General features: G+C 46.1%; 1 protein-coding gene across 1 annotated transcript in view; it reads left to right on the top strand.

The window, feature by feature from the left end:
• Window positions 1-304: 304 nt before the first annotated feature.
• Window positions 305-14,211, top strand: part of LOC140723724 (NACHT, LRR and PYD domains-containing protein 3-like) — a 45,504-nt gene continuing 31,597 nt past the window's right edge. Inside the window, exon 1 of the mRNA XM_073038272.1 lies at window positions 305-383. The gene's annotated coding sequence lies outside the window, so the exon portion shown is untranslated. The remainder of the gene's footprint in view (window positions 384-14,211) is intronic.

Raw genomic sequence — 14,211 nt, 5'->3', positions numbered from 1 at the left:
ATTTGGATGGAGATGTAACGTAAAGGTGTTTACTCCCCACGTATGTGAAGGATGGAAGAAACAAAGTCAATTCAATACAATTCATTTCAAAAAATTGGGCAGTTTAGTTACTCCTTCCTCCAGATCTTTCAATTCAGCAACCCAGTTTGTTTAATTGACATGGGGGAGTCACAAATCGGTCATGTGAGCCTCTCTACTGTGGAGCTGCAGCATCTGCGGGTTGGTTTCCGCCCACCCCGCCCACCTCAGCTCTGGAGGGGGAGCTCATATTGCGCATGCTCAGTCTCTGGATAGCTGGTGTGTCCTTTTCCGTTGCGTGTTGATGCTGATCGCCGGCGGGCAGCGGGGGGAAGATTTACGGTCTGCAGGAAAAGCTCCTTTCGGTGAGTATTGAGGACTGTCCTGAGCGGGGAAGCCTGATGAAATGTAAAGAGACCCGTTAACTCACCAGAACAGGTTGCTGGACAAAACATGCCGGGGTCGATTCGGGTTTTGGACCTTCACACCGAACGCCTGAAATGAGCCTACCCTCAACTCTGCTGCTCTAGTCCCAGGAGCGGGATGAGGCAGGGTGTCGGGACTGCTCCCATCTGTGGAGTTGTTGCTGGTGAACTTTACCTCCATCACCCGGCCCGGTAGCGGATCCAAACGTCACCTGGATCGATAATTGGCCATTCGATTATGCTGTGTTCTTGCAGACACAGAAGGCTAGAGGCAGTAGTCCCACCTTTGAGGTACTACCCCATGTGTATGAGCAGTTTAACCTTACTCCTGTTCAGACAAAGCAGTGAGATCCACATTTCTGACGTCCCCTTATTTTGTCCGGACATTTTTTTCCTAATTCCATTCCCTTGTTACGTCTTGCCGAAGTGCAGCCAGTGTTTCCGGGTATATGACCCTATTAATGCGAGAATTAAGCGTATTCCATATATGCGTGTTCCTCAGAGGTTTGTACACATTCGGCAAGTCTTCCTCCAGATGTTCCAGAGCAGAAGCTCAGTCTGTCTCATATTTCAGCACAATGAAAGTGGGAGTCGTTTATTATTGTCACTTACGGAGGTACATTGAAAAACTTGTCTTGCATACCATCCATCGAGATCAACATATTACAACAGTATATTGAGGTGAGAGAAGGTAAAACAATAGCAGAATATAAAAATTATTATCTCATGGAGTTAGATAGTGAGGTCCAGAGTCCAGATTATTAAGCTGTGTCTTATACTGGAGACATTCAATTTGATATAGAGCGGCATGCAAAAGTTTGGGCACTCCTGGTCAAAATTCCTGTTACTGTGAATAGCTAAGCGAGTAAAAGATGACCTGATTCCAAAACGCATGAAGTTCAAGATGACACATTTCTTTAATATTTAAGCAATATTACATTATTATTTCCATATTTTACAGTTTCAAAATAACAAAAAAGGAAAAGGGCCCGAGGCAACAGTTTGGGAACCCTGGATGGTCAGTAACAACCCCCTTGGCAAGTATCACAGCTTGTAAACGCTTTCTGTAGTCAGCTAAGAGTCTCTCAATTCTTGTTTGGTGGCTTTTCGCCCATTCGTCCTTCTAAAAGACTTCTAGTTCTGTGAGATTCTTGGGTCGTCTTGTATGCACTGTCTTTTGAGGTCTATCCACAGATTTACGATGATATTTAGGTTGGGGGACAGTAAGGGCCATGGCAAAACCTTTAGCTTGCGCCTCTTGATGTTGAGGTGTGTTTAGGATCATTATCCTGTTGTAGAAAACATACTCTTCTCATCTTCAACTTTTTTTCAGATGGTGCGATGTTTGCTTCCAGAAATTGGTAGTATTTAATTGAATTCATTCTTCCTTCTCGAGTGAAATGTTCCCCATGCCACTGGCTGCATCACAAAACCAATGCATGATCGATCCACCCCAGTGCTTAACAGTTGGAAAGGTGTTCTTTTCATGAAAATCTGCGCTTTTTTTTCTCCAAACATACATTAGTTCATTGCGGCCAAAACATTCTATTTTAACTTCATCAGTCCACAGGTTTCCGAAAGGCATTATGCTTGTTTAGATGTTCCTTTGCAAACTTCTGACGCTGAATTTTGTGGTGAGGACGCAGGAAATGTTTTCTTCTGATGACTCTTCCATGAAGGTCATATTTGTGCAGGTGTCACTGCACAGTGGAACAGTGTGCCTCCACTCCAGAGTCTGTTAAATCTTCCTGAAGAACTCTTGCAGTCAAACGGGGCTTTTGATTTGCCTTTCTAGCAATCCCACGAGCAGATCTCTGGGAAAGTTTTCTTGGTCTTCCAGATCTCAACTTCACCTCCACCGTTCCTATTTACTGCCATTTCTTACTTACATTACGAATTGAGGCAACGGCTACCTGAAAACGCTTTGCTGTCTTATAGCCTTCTCCTGCTTTGCGGGCATCATTTATTTTACTTTTCAGAGTGCTGGGCAGCTGCTTAGACGGGCCCATGCTGCTGATTGTTGAGACAAGTTTTGGGGAGTCAGGGTATTTATAAAACTTTGAAATGTGTGGCCTTTCCTAACCATGACTGTGAACAAGCCATAGCCTTAAAAAGTTTGTTAAGTTCTGAAATCTTGGTAAAAGCTATCTGAGAGCTCAAATCCCATGGGGTGCCCAAACTTTTGCATGTTGCTACTTTCCTTTTTTCATTTTAAAATTGTACAAAACAAATATACTACAATAATCTTTCTTAAAATGTTGAAAAGAATGTTTCATCTTTAACGTTTTGATTTTTGGAGATCAGTTCATCTTCTACTCACTTTATTCACAGTAACAAAAATTTTGATCAGGGGTGCCCAAACCTTTGCATGCTACCGTAACAGCAAAATGGAAGCCACGTTTGAGCCTAGTGGCATGTTTTCCGTTTTTTAAAAAAAGTCTTCGATCAGGTGGGAGGGTGAGAGGTGATCATGTCTGGGTTTGTGGGAAACTTAAACTATACTGCCTGCATTGCAGCGGGAAATGTAGGCACAGTCTATGGAGAGGCGGCCTGTTTCTATGTTGTGCTCAGCAGTGTCCACAGTTCTCTGCTGTTTCAACTTGTCATGGGCAGAGCAGTATCCGTATGAAGGCGGGAAGTATCCCTATGGGATATCTTCCTTGACGAATTGATGCTTGGTAATAAGCCAAATTTCAAATTTCAAATTCAAAGATCATGCCGAATTTCTTATTGTTTGTTGTAGCTTTGTCATAAGTATCAGCAAACTGTCTTCTGACCTACATCTTCATCGTAAAGTGATCTCTTTCACCGTTTCCTTCATTGAATTTTCTAGGAATAGTTGTTTTATTTGTTTTCTATTTTGTGTTTTTTGTTGTTTTTTTTTTCTTTTGTTAGCTAGGACGACCAGGGGTCGAATTGAGTACAGCACGAGGCAGAGTAAAAGCAGGCATTACAATTTTAGTTTCACCGTTATGAAATAGCTGCAGTGTTGATCGTTCTCATAATGAAACATAGCATGTTTTATTGAGTTTGTTATTTCCTTTCTCAGTAACTTTTGCTGACCCACTTCCTCTGTTTCCATGGTAACGGCCCGCCAGAGCTGCAACAGGTGTGGCACATTTTATCGCTCTGTGGTCACGGCCTCTCAGGGTAGAGACAGTTGCCCCAGGAGCAAATGCAACAGAATGACAGTATGAAGGAAGTATGCTGTGAGCACTGACTGTACGGGATGTATTACACCGGGGTCGGAATAAACAGAGAACTGACCAATTGGAGGGGTGGGGATGACATTTTGGGTTGTTCGAAAAATTTTGAAATCAGCTACTATCTGTGCAATAAAAATAAATACAAACTGTTCTTGCCTGAACGTTTAAAGTAAGAGAAAAGAGAATAGTGGAAACGGTCAGCAGACCGGCAGCATCTTGGACGGTTCCATTTCTGAAACTTCCACCTTTTCTCCTTTCATGGATGTAGCCTGATGTACTGAATTACCAGCATTTTCTATTTTATAATTTTACATTTCTGCTACTGAAGGAAACATGCAGCCAATCATGTAGGGCAGGATCCCTCCCAGTAATAAGATATTGATCAAATGTGCTCAGTTGAGCTGCTGGAGACAAACAGAAGTTGCATCCGTGTCCTCTCTCAAGCGATAGCCTGGTTAATCACCCGAATGACCCGGCGCAGCACAGGGTCATTAGGTTCCAGTTCCACCTTAGTCACCCGAATGACCCGGCTCAGCACAGGGTCATTAGGTTCCAGTTCCACCTTAGTCACCCGAATGACCCGGCACAGCACAGGGTCATTAGGTTCCAGTTCCACCTTAGTCACCCGAATGACCCGGCACAGCACAGGGTCATTAGGTTCCAGTTCCACCTTAGTTTGTAAATCTAAAGTGGCAGGAACACCACGACAAATCGCCGAGTTCAAAGCGTTTGTGTGTCATATTAGGATGGAGCCTCTCAGAATATACAACTGACACTGTACGTGCTTCAGTTTGGGATCGGAATTTCCTCAGTCTGCAGTGAGGCTGAAGTCTCAGATGGTTAGCGACTACACCACCCGTTGGGACATCATACTTCTCACGTTTTCTGGAGATGTGTGAAGAATAACTATGGAGATAGGTGAAGATGGGAAGTGATGTTCTGTATAAGGACTTTGGTAAAGCCCAACGATCCCGCATGGCAGCTGATCTGGAAGTTTTGGTCACGTGGGATTCACGGGGAGCTTGCAAGGTGGATTCACACCGGGCTCAATGACAGGAAGCAGAGAATAATAGAGTTCCTCTTGTCCTTATCTACCTCCCCTTCAGCCTCTGCGACTTCCACCATATCCAAAGTCTTACAACTAAACATATCTTTACCTTCCTCGCTCCCACCCCGCCCTCTTCTTTTAACAGGGATCTCTCCCTCCTCAATTACCTTGTCCTTTCATCCCTCCTCACTAATCTCCCGGAAGTCACTTGACGTGCAAGTGGCCTAAGTGTTATACCTACCTGTACACCTCATCCCTCACCTGTATTCGGAGCCCGAAACAGTCCTTCCAGATGCGGCAACACTTCACCTACGGATCTGCTGGGGTCACTTCTTGTATCCCGTGCTACCGCTGAGGTCTCATTTACATTGGTGGGACCCACATACCGTTTTGTCGAGTATCTCTTTATCATTTGGCACAAGAGGGACATCGCAGTGGCCAAACATTTTAATTCTGATTCCCATTCCGATACGTCTCGACCAATGGCTTTCTCTTGTGCCAAGATGAGACCACCCTCTGGGTGGAAGAGCAGCACCTTGTATTCCATCTGGTTACCCTCCAACCTGATTGTATGAATATTGAATTCTCCTTCCAGTAAATAAATACCCCACCCCCACAAACTTCTCAATTCCCCACTCTGAAATTTAATTTCTCCTCACCAACCTATTACTTCCCCTGTGTCCCCTTCTTCCCTTTCTCCTATTGACAGCTTTCCGATTTTTTCTTCTCAGCCCTTGACCCGTCCAACGCTTGACTTCACCTGTCACCTTCCAGCTTGCCTCTTCCTCCTCCCCGACCTTTTTATTCACATATCTTCCCCCTCCCTCCTCCGTAGTGAAGAAGGCTCTTTGTCCAAAATGTCGCCTCTTTACTCTTTTCCGTAGATACAGCCTGATTTACTGATTTCCTCCAGCATTTTATGATGTTGCTTTGGATTTCCAGCATTTGCAAGCTTTCACGTCTTTAAGTGAGGTACTTACCATACTAGTTACTTGTGCCTTGTTCAGATTGTATCTTGGATGTGGTGTAAACTCCTGATCCCCAGACTAACACGGGTTATATAGACCAAAGCACAAATTGCCAGAGGAACTCAGTAGGTCGGGCAGCATCTGTGTAGGGAAATGGACCGTCAACATTTCGGGCTGAGACCCTCCAGGAAATAGTCAGAGAAAAGAGTTGCGGGGTGGGACGGTGCAAGAGCTGGAGAGTAAGAGGTGGATCCGGGTGAGGGGGAGGTGGTAAGTTGGAAATAGTGACAGACGGTGGTGGTGAGTGGTTGGGGCAACACGGGGCTGCAGAAATAGAATTTTATTCCATGAAGGATTAACAAAGAGGTTAGAGACTATATGTGTTAGAGATTTACAAGTCTGATTCTTGGAGGACGATGATGATCCGTGATCGTCTTTACATAAAACAGAGGTCGGCAGATGTGTGGAGACCGAATGGTGAGAGGAAATGCGGATCAGGCAGAAACATATGGCTGAGATGAGAGAGCCGCCGCCATCTTGTTGATGGTTTGACGGGCTGAATGCTCACCTCCTGCTGCTTCTCATTTAACTTTTCAGTTTTCCTGTCCTATGAGTCCTCGGGGGAATCTGAATAGAAATTAGTATTTATAAACACAGAACTGATTTGCATGAAATCTTTTCGGGTCTGACTTGTGTATCGGACTGGGATAGGAATCAAACCCGTAATCGAACCGAGAGGTGGAGCGATGGGGACGCCGAGGATACGGGGGGGGGGGGGCGGGGGGGGGGAGGGAATATATATATATAAAACGTATGAAGTAACTTGCAAAAGTGCGGCAGGTTGGTCGGGCAGTATGTGAGGGGCGAGGAGCAGCGTCACCGGTTCAGGTGGGAGACCATCCACACGTCACCAGATCCAGTTTCTCGCTCCCATTTCAACGCAGATCAGCAGCATCTGCTTCCGCGGCTAGCCCCCGCTCTCACAGTCTCTGGAATGGCGGTGGTTTTCTTTCTGTTCGCTGCTGAAACGTATCGTCGGCTGTGAGCAGGTGGGCTGATCGCTGTCTGCGGGACAAGTTGGTCGGGTTCTCATCGGTCAGTGTTGAGGCCCGTCACTCGGGGTGAACGCGACCGGTAATTTCCCATCGGTGAGTACTGAACCCGATCCCGGGTGTGGGGAACCTGATGTTGGGCAAAGAGTCCTCGACCTGGCGGCCTCTTCCCACTTCTTGGATACAACCTGTCGCGGTCGGTCCGGGTTCACACCGAACCGCCTGAGATGAGCCGCCGCTCAGTCCCTGGTCTGGTCCCAGGAGCGGGATAATAGACAATACACAATAGACCGTAGGTGCAGGAGTAGGTCATTCGGCCCTGCTAGCCAGCACCCCCATTCACTGTGATCATGGCTGATCATACACAATCAGTACTTCGTTCCTGCCCTCTCCCCATATCCCTTGACCCCGCTATCTATAAGAGCTCTATCTAACTCTCTCTTGAATGCATCCAGAGACTTGGCCTCCACGGCATTTTGGGGTAGAACACTTCACATATCCACCACTCTCTGGGTGAAAACGTTTTTCCGCATCTCGATGAGGTGGTGATGCCGAGACTGAACCCATCCATTAAGATGCACCTGGGAAAATCTACCTCCATCACACGGCCCGGTATAGGATCCAAACTCCACCTGGATCAATAACTGTTTTACATGCTCCCAGCACGCTGGAAGCGGCCGTTCGGCCCGTTGTGTTCTTGCAGACACAGGGGTTAAACAGAGTAATCGCACCCTCGGGACACTGTTCCACGTATATGAGTAGTTTTAATTTCCCCCGTTCGGACAGGACAGTGAGATCCAGATCTCTCACGTCCTTTCGGGAGACTGGGAACTTTATTTCCATCTTATTTCCATGTCTCCGACTTGCCGAAATGCTGACAGTGTCCCCGATATCTGGCCCTATTAATGTGAGAATTAAGTCTTGTTCATTTATCTGGGATTCTCGGAAATGTGTACACTCACTCTGGAATTTCCAAATGAGCAACCCAGGATGTCTATATTTCCACACGATTGAAATGGGGAAGCTTTATTTTGTTTAAAATGTACAGAGTTAGAGTGAAAATCGTGTCTTTAGTGTTATCCACACAGATAATACATTGCAGCAGTACATTGAGATAAAACAATACCAGAGTGTAACGAATCCTTCTGGGTACAGAGAAAGTGCAGTGCAGGTAGATATGTGGTGCAAGGTCACATCGATTTAGACTGTGAGGTCAGGAGTCCACTCGTCACGCTGTTCGCTTCTAACAGCAGAATGGACACCGTCCTTGACCCGGTGGCATGTCTGTTTTATTTTATCTTCGCCCCTATGGGAGGGTGAGAAGTGAGAATGTTCAGAGTTGTGGGGATCTTTCATTCTGTTGTCTGCTTTATTGAGGCACTGGGGAAGTATAGATAGATTCCATGGAGGGGACGTTAGTTTCTATGTTGTACTCAGCTGTGCCCACAGTTCTCCACTATTTCATTCAGTTAAAGGAAGAGCAGTAACCGTATGAAGATGTAAAGTATGAAGATGGGATAATTTCTGTGGTGTATTGAAAAAGCTTGTAGAGAAGAAGAGTGCATATACCAAAGTTCTTATTATTTATTCTGGCTTTGTTATATTGGAATCTGTTATCTACTAGTGCTTACTATTATTTCAGGATCTGTGTATTGCTGGAGGGCTATCAAGGATCGTCCTTCATTCCCTTCTCCCATCTGGCTCCATCTGCTCATCCCCTGCCCATCGTGTTCAACCTCTGTCCAGCCTGTATCCCATCACCTCAATGATATATATCAACCACCTTGTTCAAACTGACCAGCCTGTATCACATTGCTGCAATAATATATTTCAGCAAACTCTCTTTCAAACTTTGTCTTCATTCTGATGTTTTGTTTTGCATCTTTTCCGGGACTGGTCTTTTGACAGCTAGGACTACCAGTGGTGTAACTGAACACAGCACACGGCAGGATGAAAACAACCCTGTTTAGTTTCCCCTTTACAAAATGGCTGCAGTGTTAATCTTTGTCAAAATGGAACTCATAGCATCTGATGTTTTTCGGTTATTTTCGGTGAGCCACTTCCTGTGTTTCCAGGGTAACAGCCCATCGGAGCTGCAGCAAGTGTTGCCCATTTTAGTGTTCTGTGGTCACCGCCTCTCAGCGTAGACACAGTGTCCACAGGAGCAAATGTAACAGAACGACAGTGGAAGGAAGGGATGCTGTGAGTATTAACTGTGTGTTATGTATTACACAAGGTTCAGAATGAACTCCGAACTAACAAATTGCTTGGGCTGGGGTGGCATTTACAGTTTAGGGTAGCAATCAGTTATTATCCGTGCATTAAAGTAAAGAGGGAAAAATACTATTGCAGGAAATTTAAGTTAAGGAGGAGAAAATACCGGAGATGCTCAGCAGATCGGCAACATCTCGGACAGTCTCAGTTCTGGAACTGGGTCTTCCACCATTTCTCCTTTCAGAGATGTAGTCTGATGTACTGAGTTCCCAACATTTTCTACTTTATACTTTTACGTTTTGTTCCTGCTACACTGCAGGAAATATGGCAACCAACTGTGCTGGGCAAGATCCTACACAGCAAGTGATTATGATCAGATGTGCTTGGTTTAGCTGCTGGGGACAGGCTGAAGTGTAACCGCATCCTCTACATAGCATCGGCCCCGGCAGAGGGTCATTAGGTTCCAGTTCCACCTTAGTTTGTGAATCGGAAATGGCAGGAACACGAAGGCAAATCGCCGGCACCAAAGCGTCTTTGTATTGGTTATAATATTGCGCATGTGACTCTGAGGATATGGAAATGGCAGTATCCAGGGCTTCAATCCTGGTTGGTAATTCGACAGCTGGGATCGGAATTTTCTCAGCCTGCAGTGAAGCTGATATTTGGGCATTGGTTATGGGGAAATCACTACCTACACTGCCCAATGGGACATCCTTTCTGTCAAGTATTTGGGAGATTATTTAAGAGTTAACTAGGGAGTTAGGTGAAGTTGGGGAGTGATGTTGTCAAGATGGACTTTGGTACAGTCTCTAACAAGATCCCGCATGGCAGCTGATCTGGAAGGTTCGGTCACGTGGGATTCACGATGAGCTGGCGCGGTGGATTCACACCGGGCTCGAGAACAAGAGCAGAGGGAGATTATTGAAGATGACTTTTGCAAATAGAGGCTTGTGATGAGGGCGATGTGTGTGCCAGTGTCGAGACCTCTATCATTCTTTATTCATGCCATTGATTTGTATATGAACGTACATGTCACGATTAATAAGTTTGAATTGAATTAAACTGAATTGATTTCTTACATCTTTCACATACACCAGGAGTAAAAGTCTTTACGTTACGTCTCGGTCCAAATGTGTCAATGTGTAATCAAAGTAATGTATATTAATTTATAATACATTGAATAGATCATGTGATATAGAGTTAACTCAAATCAGCGTGAGTTAATTAGTCTGATGACCTGATGGAGGAAGCTGTCTAGGAACTTGTTTGTCCTGGCTTTTATGTTGTTGTGCTGTCTCGCGGATGGTAGCAGCTGGAATAGATTGTGATTGTGATGACACTGGTCTCCAATGATCCTCAGGGCGCTTTCTACACACCTGTCCTTGTAAATGTCCTGAATCATGGGAGGTCCCATGCCAGGCAGTAATGCAGCCAGACAGAATGCTCTCGATTGTGCTTCTATAGAAAGTTCTTAGGATTTGGGGGCCAATTCTGAACTTACTCAACCGTCTGAGGTAAAAGAGGCGCTTGTGCCTTTTTCATCATACAACTGCTGTGAACAGTCCACGTGATGTCCTCGGTGATGTGGATGCCGACGAACTTAAAGCTGTTTGCCCTCTCAGCCCCTGATCCACTGATTTCAATAGGGGTTAGCCCGTCTCCATTCCTCCTGTAATCCACAATCAGCTCCTTTGTTTTTGCGACATTGAGGGACAGGTTGTTATTTTGCCACCACTGTGTCAGGGAGATGACTTCTTCCTTGTAGGCCACCCCAGTACTGTTTGAGAGGAGACAAATCAATGCAGTGTCGTCGACAAATTGAATTATCAGATTGGTGCTGTGGGTGACCACACAGTCATGGTAATACAGGGAGAGTAAATTCGGGAGACTGGTTGATAAGGCAACAGGTGACAATGAATTTCAAAGACATCTTGGTCAGTTATAGAGATGGGCTGAGGAATGGCAAATGGTTTTCAACTTAGACAAGTGAGAGGTGGTTCATTTTGGACAGTCAAACTAGGTCGGACTGTAATAGTGAATGGGAGGGCATCGAGTGTTGAGGAACAGAGCGATCTTGGAGTACACGTGTACAGTTCACTGAAAGTGGGCGTGCAAGTATAGAGGTTGAAGAAGAAGGCTTTAATCATGCTGGCCTTCTTCAGTTAGAGCACTGAGTTCTGGATTATGGGTATTGTATTGTTGGTGCGGCTACACAGTATTATGTACAGTTGTGTTCACCCTACTGTAGAAAAGTCATTATCATTCTGGAGAGGTTGCTGACGAGAAATCTGAAGATGTTGCCTGGACTCCAGAGCCGAGTCATAGGAAGAGGTTTGTCGAGCTGGATCTTTATTCCAGGGGAGAAAGAAGATGACATTGTTGGGTATCATAATATTAAGAGTGTAAATGAGAAGTGTAAGTGCAAATGAGAACAAAAAAGGATCCAAAGCAACAGAATTTTTTAAAAAAACAAAATTATAGCGATCACAAGAATAAACAAAATATACATTAAGTATGACAACTTAAAAATATTGATCGTATATCCCTACAGTGACGTTAGGCACAGGAGTGTCTGGACATATGAGACTGACATTGATTCTGTGTCCATAAAGTGACGTTAGGCACAGGAGTGCCCAGAACTAACAAGAAATGTTAAATTAGTAGTAGGTGTGGTGTGGAGAGTGGGTTAGTGAGTGCAGGTGTTGATCAGGCTTACAGTTTGGAGAAAGTAACTGTTTTGAGCCAGATTGTCCTGGCATGCGTGTTACAGATCCACAATTCCTTCAAGGTAGCACCAGGGCCGTAAAGGGAGATTTGGGCATATTGACCTTTATAACATAGGCTATTAAGAGGGGTGTCACTTGGGGACAGGAGGCTGGAACCAAGTGCAGGACGCAGGCACTGATGTACAAGTGGCGGGACAGGAATAACTAAAGGATAGAACCAGATGGGGAGACCAGGGCGTGCGAAAGAGAAAGGGCCTGCCAGGTAATCCTGGGGTTCAGAGAGAGTTCGTGGCTAGGCTGGATCCCGGAGACCGTGGCTTGGCAGGGTGCTTGGAGTTTTCCGTGGCTAGGCCGGGTCTTGGAGTTCCGTGGCTAGGCCGGGTCTTGGAGTTCCGTGGCTAGGCCGGGTCTTGGAGTGAGTTCCGTGGCTAGGCCGGGTCTTGGAGTGAGTTCCGTGGCTAGGCCGGGTCTTTGAGTTCCGTGGCAAGGCTGGAGAGCCCCCTGGGCGGCCGCATAATTCCTGGGCAGGGCCGCCTCCCTGGCCGGAACACGGAGGCCCGGGCAGGACGCGGAACACCTGGGCAGGTGCGGGCACAATCCGTAGAGGGCAAGGGGTAGGAAAGGGCAGAGACCTCAGGGTGGGCCGCATACTTCTGGGCAGGTTCGCCTCCCAGACGGGAACACGAAGGCCCGGGCAAAACGAAGGACCCCTTGGCAGGTAGCGGACACAACCCATCAGAGGTGAGGTGTAGGAAGGGGAAAGAACCCCTCCGCCGGGCAAAGGCAGTCCGGCCTGCTACCTGACGGAGGCAAGGTATCCGAGGGGAACTTGGTCCGGGGTGACTCCAAGGCTGATTCACGGAACTTGAGGTTGAAGACATGAGCCCTGCAAGCCGGGACGTCCGGAGCGAACAGAGCCGATCGGACGAAACACCTCGGAACATGGCAAACGAGCTCGTACAAGACAACCAGTGAACAGGACAAAACAGGTCAGAGTAAGACGACCACCCCAACTCGGCTCGGTCTCAGAGTCCCTTATATCCCCCTGCCAGCTGATAGGCAACAGGTGCACCTTCTTAAGCCAAGGTGATCCTGTTTGGCTTAAAGGTGACAGGAGGGACGGCTGCAAGACCCGGAGTCCGGAGTACGCGGACCGGATCAAGACCCAGAACGCGGCTCAGGACCGGACCATAACAGGGGGTTGGGATAATAATGATAAAGTTGTAAAAGACACCGTGATTCCCAAATATGCAGAACTGTGTGTAGTTCTTTTCAGCTGCTTGGAGGAAAGATATCGATAGGCGTGGAAGTGTACAGGGAAAATTACACGGACATTGCTGGTAACTCAGGAAATAATTATAGTGACAGGTAGAACTGGATAGAACTTGATTACCTGGAATGCAGGGGAATGAGGGGGTACACTAGAAGTTTTTCAATTTTTCTATGCCATTTGCCCTACAATTAAAGGGAGGGTCCAGTGACCCCTGGTTGAGAACCCCTGCAATATATGATGGTATAAATAGGGTAAATGCGGGTGGGCATTTTCCCCTCAGGTTGGATCAGATCATCGATCTAGGGGGATCGTACATTTACGGGGAATCTGAGGGGGAACTACTTCACTCAGAGGGTGTGCGAATGCGGAAACAACTCTCAGCAGAGGTAATAGATGAAGGTTCAATAGTAGGATCTGAGAGATGTTTGGTTGGGTATATGGATGAGCGAGATCTAGAGGGCTATGGTCTGAGTGCAGGGCGATAGGACCACACTGGACACGGCACGGACCGGATGGGCTAACAGGCTTGTGTTTGTCCTGTCATTGTTCTATGAATCTGAATTGAAACTTCTACACATAATCGACATTTGTTGCAGACGTGTCGTATCCAACAATGTGTTTTTATTTCGGACCAGCATCTGCACTGCTGAGAGTTCAGTAGAGCTGGAATTACCATGAGGTTTACTGAATGCACCTCGAAAGGGTAAAAACAAGCACTGGAATTTGGAAGGATGTTGAACATGTTTCTCGCTCTCTGGTTGCTGACTCTCAGTGGAGAGAGAGTGGACTGAGATAAGAGGATTCTTTGAGCATTTACTGTACGAGATGGAATGTATTGTAGGGATTGTATTTATGCAATTCCTTTCAGGGTATCAATCATCTTGCAGCCAGTCCATTGTTTCTGCATCAATAAAATATAAAAAAATCTCCTCTACTGAGTTTCCAGTGCTATATTTTCAAAGTTATATTTAACACATTTTGTTCCTGTTACACGACGGGGAAAGTGGCTGCTAATTGACCTGGGCTACACCGCACTCAACAATAAAATAATGAACAAATGTACTCAATGTAACTGGGAGACAATTTGAAGTGTATCAGCACCCTCTTTGTGACCAAATGCCCATGTTTCCCAACTGCGCTCCGTCCAGACAAAAGATCATCAGGCTCCATTTCTGTCATGGTTTGATCTGGGTGTGTACGTTTTGATGCTTGCTATACAATCTTGGGATTTGGCTCCAAGAATATGAAACTGTCAGAGTTTGGGCTTCGGTCTACGTTGGT

The sequence above is a fragment of the Hemitrygon akajei genome, unplaced genomic scaffold (assembly GCF_048418815.1).
Source record: "Hemitrygon akajei unplaced genomic scaffold, sHemAka1.3 Scf000130, whole genome shotgun sequence".
NCBI lineage: Eukaryota > Metazoa > Chordata > Chondrichthyes > Myliobatiformes > Dasyatidae > Hemitrygon > Hemitrygon akajei.
The sequence above is the reverse complement of the archived record's forward strand: the minus strand, read 5'-3'. Positions and strand labels throughout refer to the sequence as shown.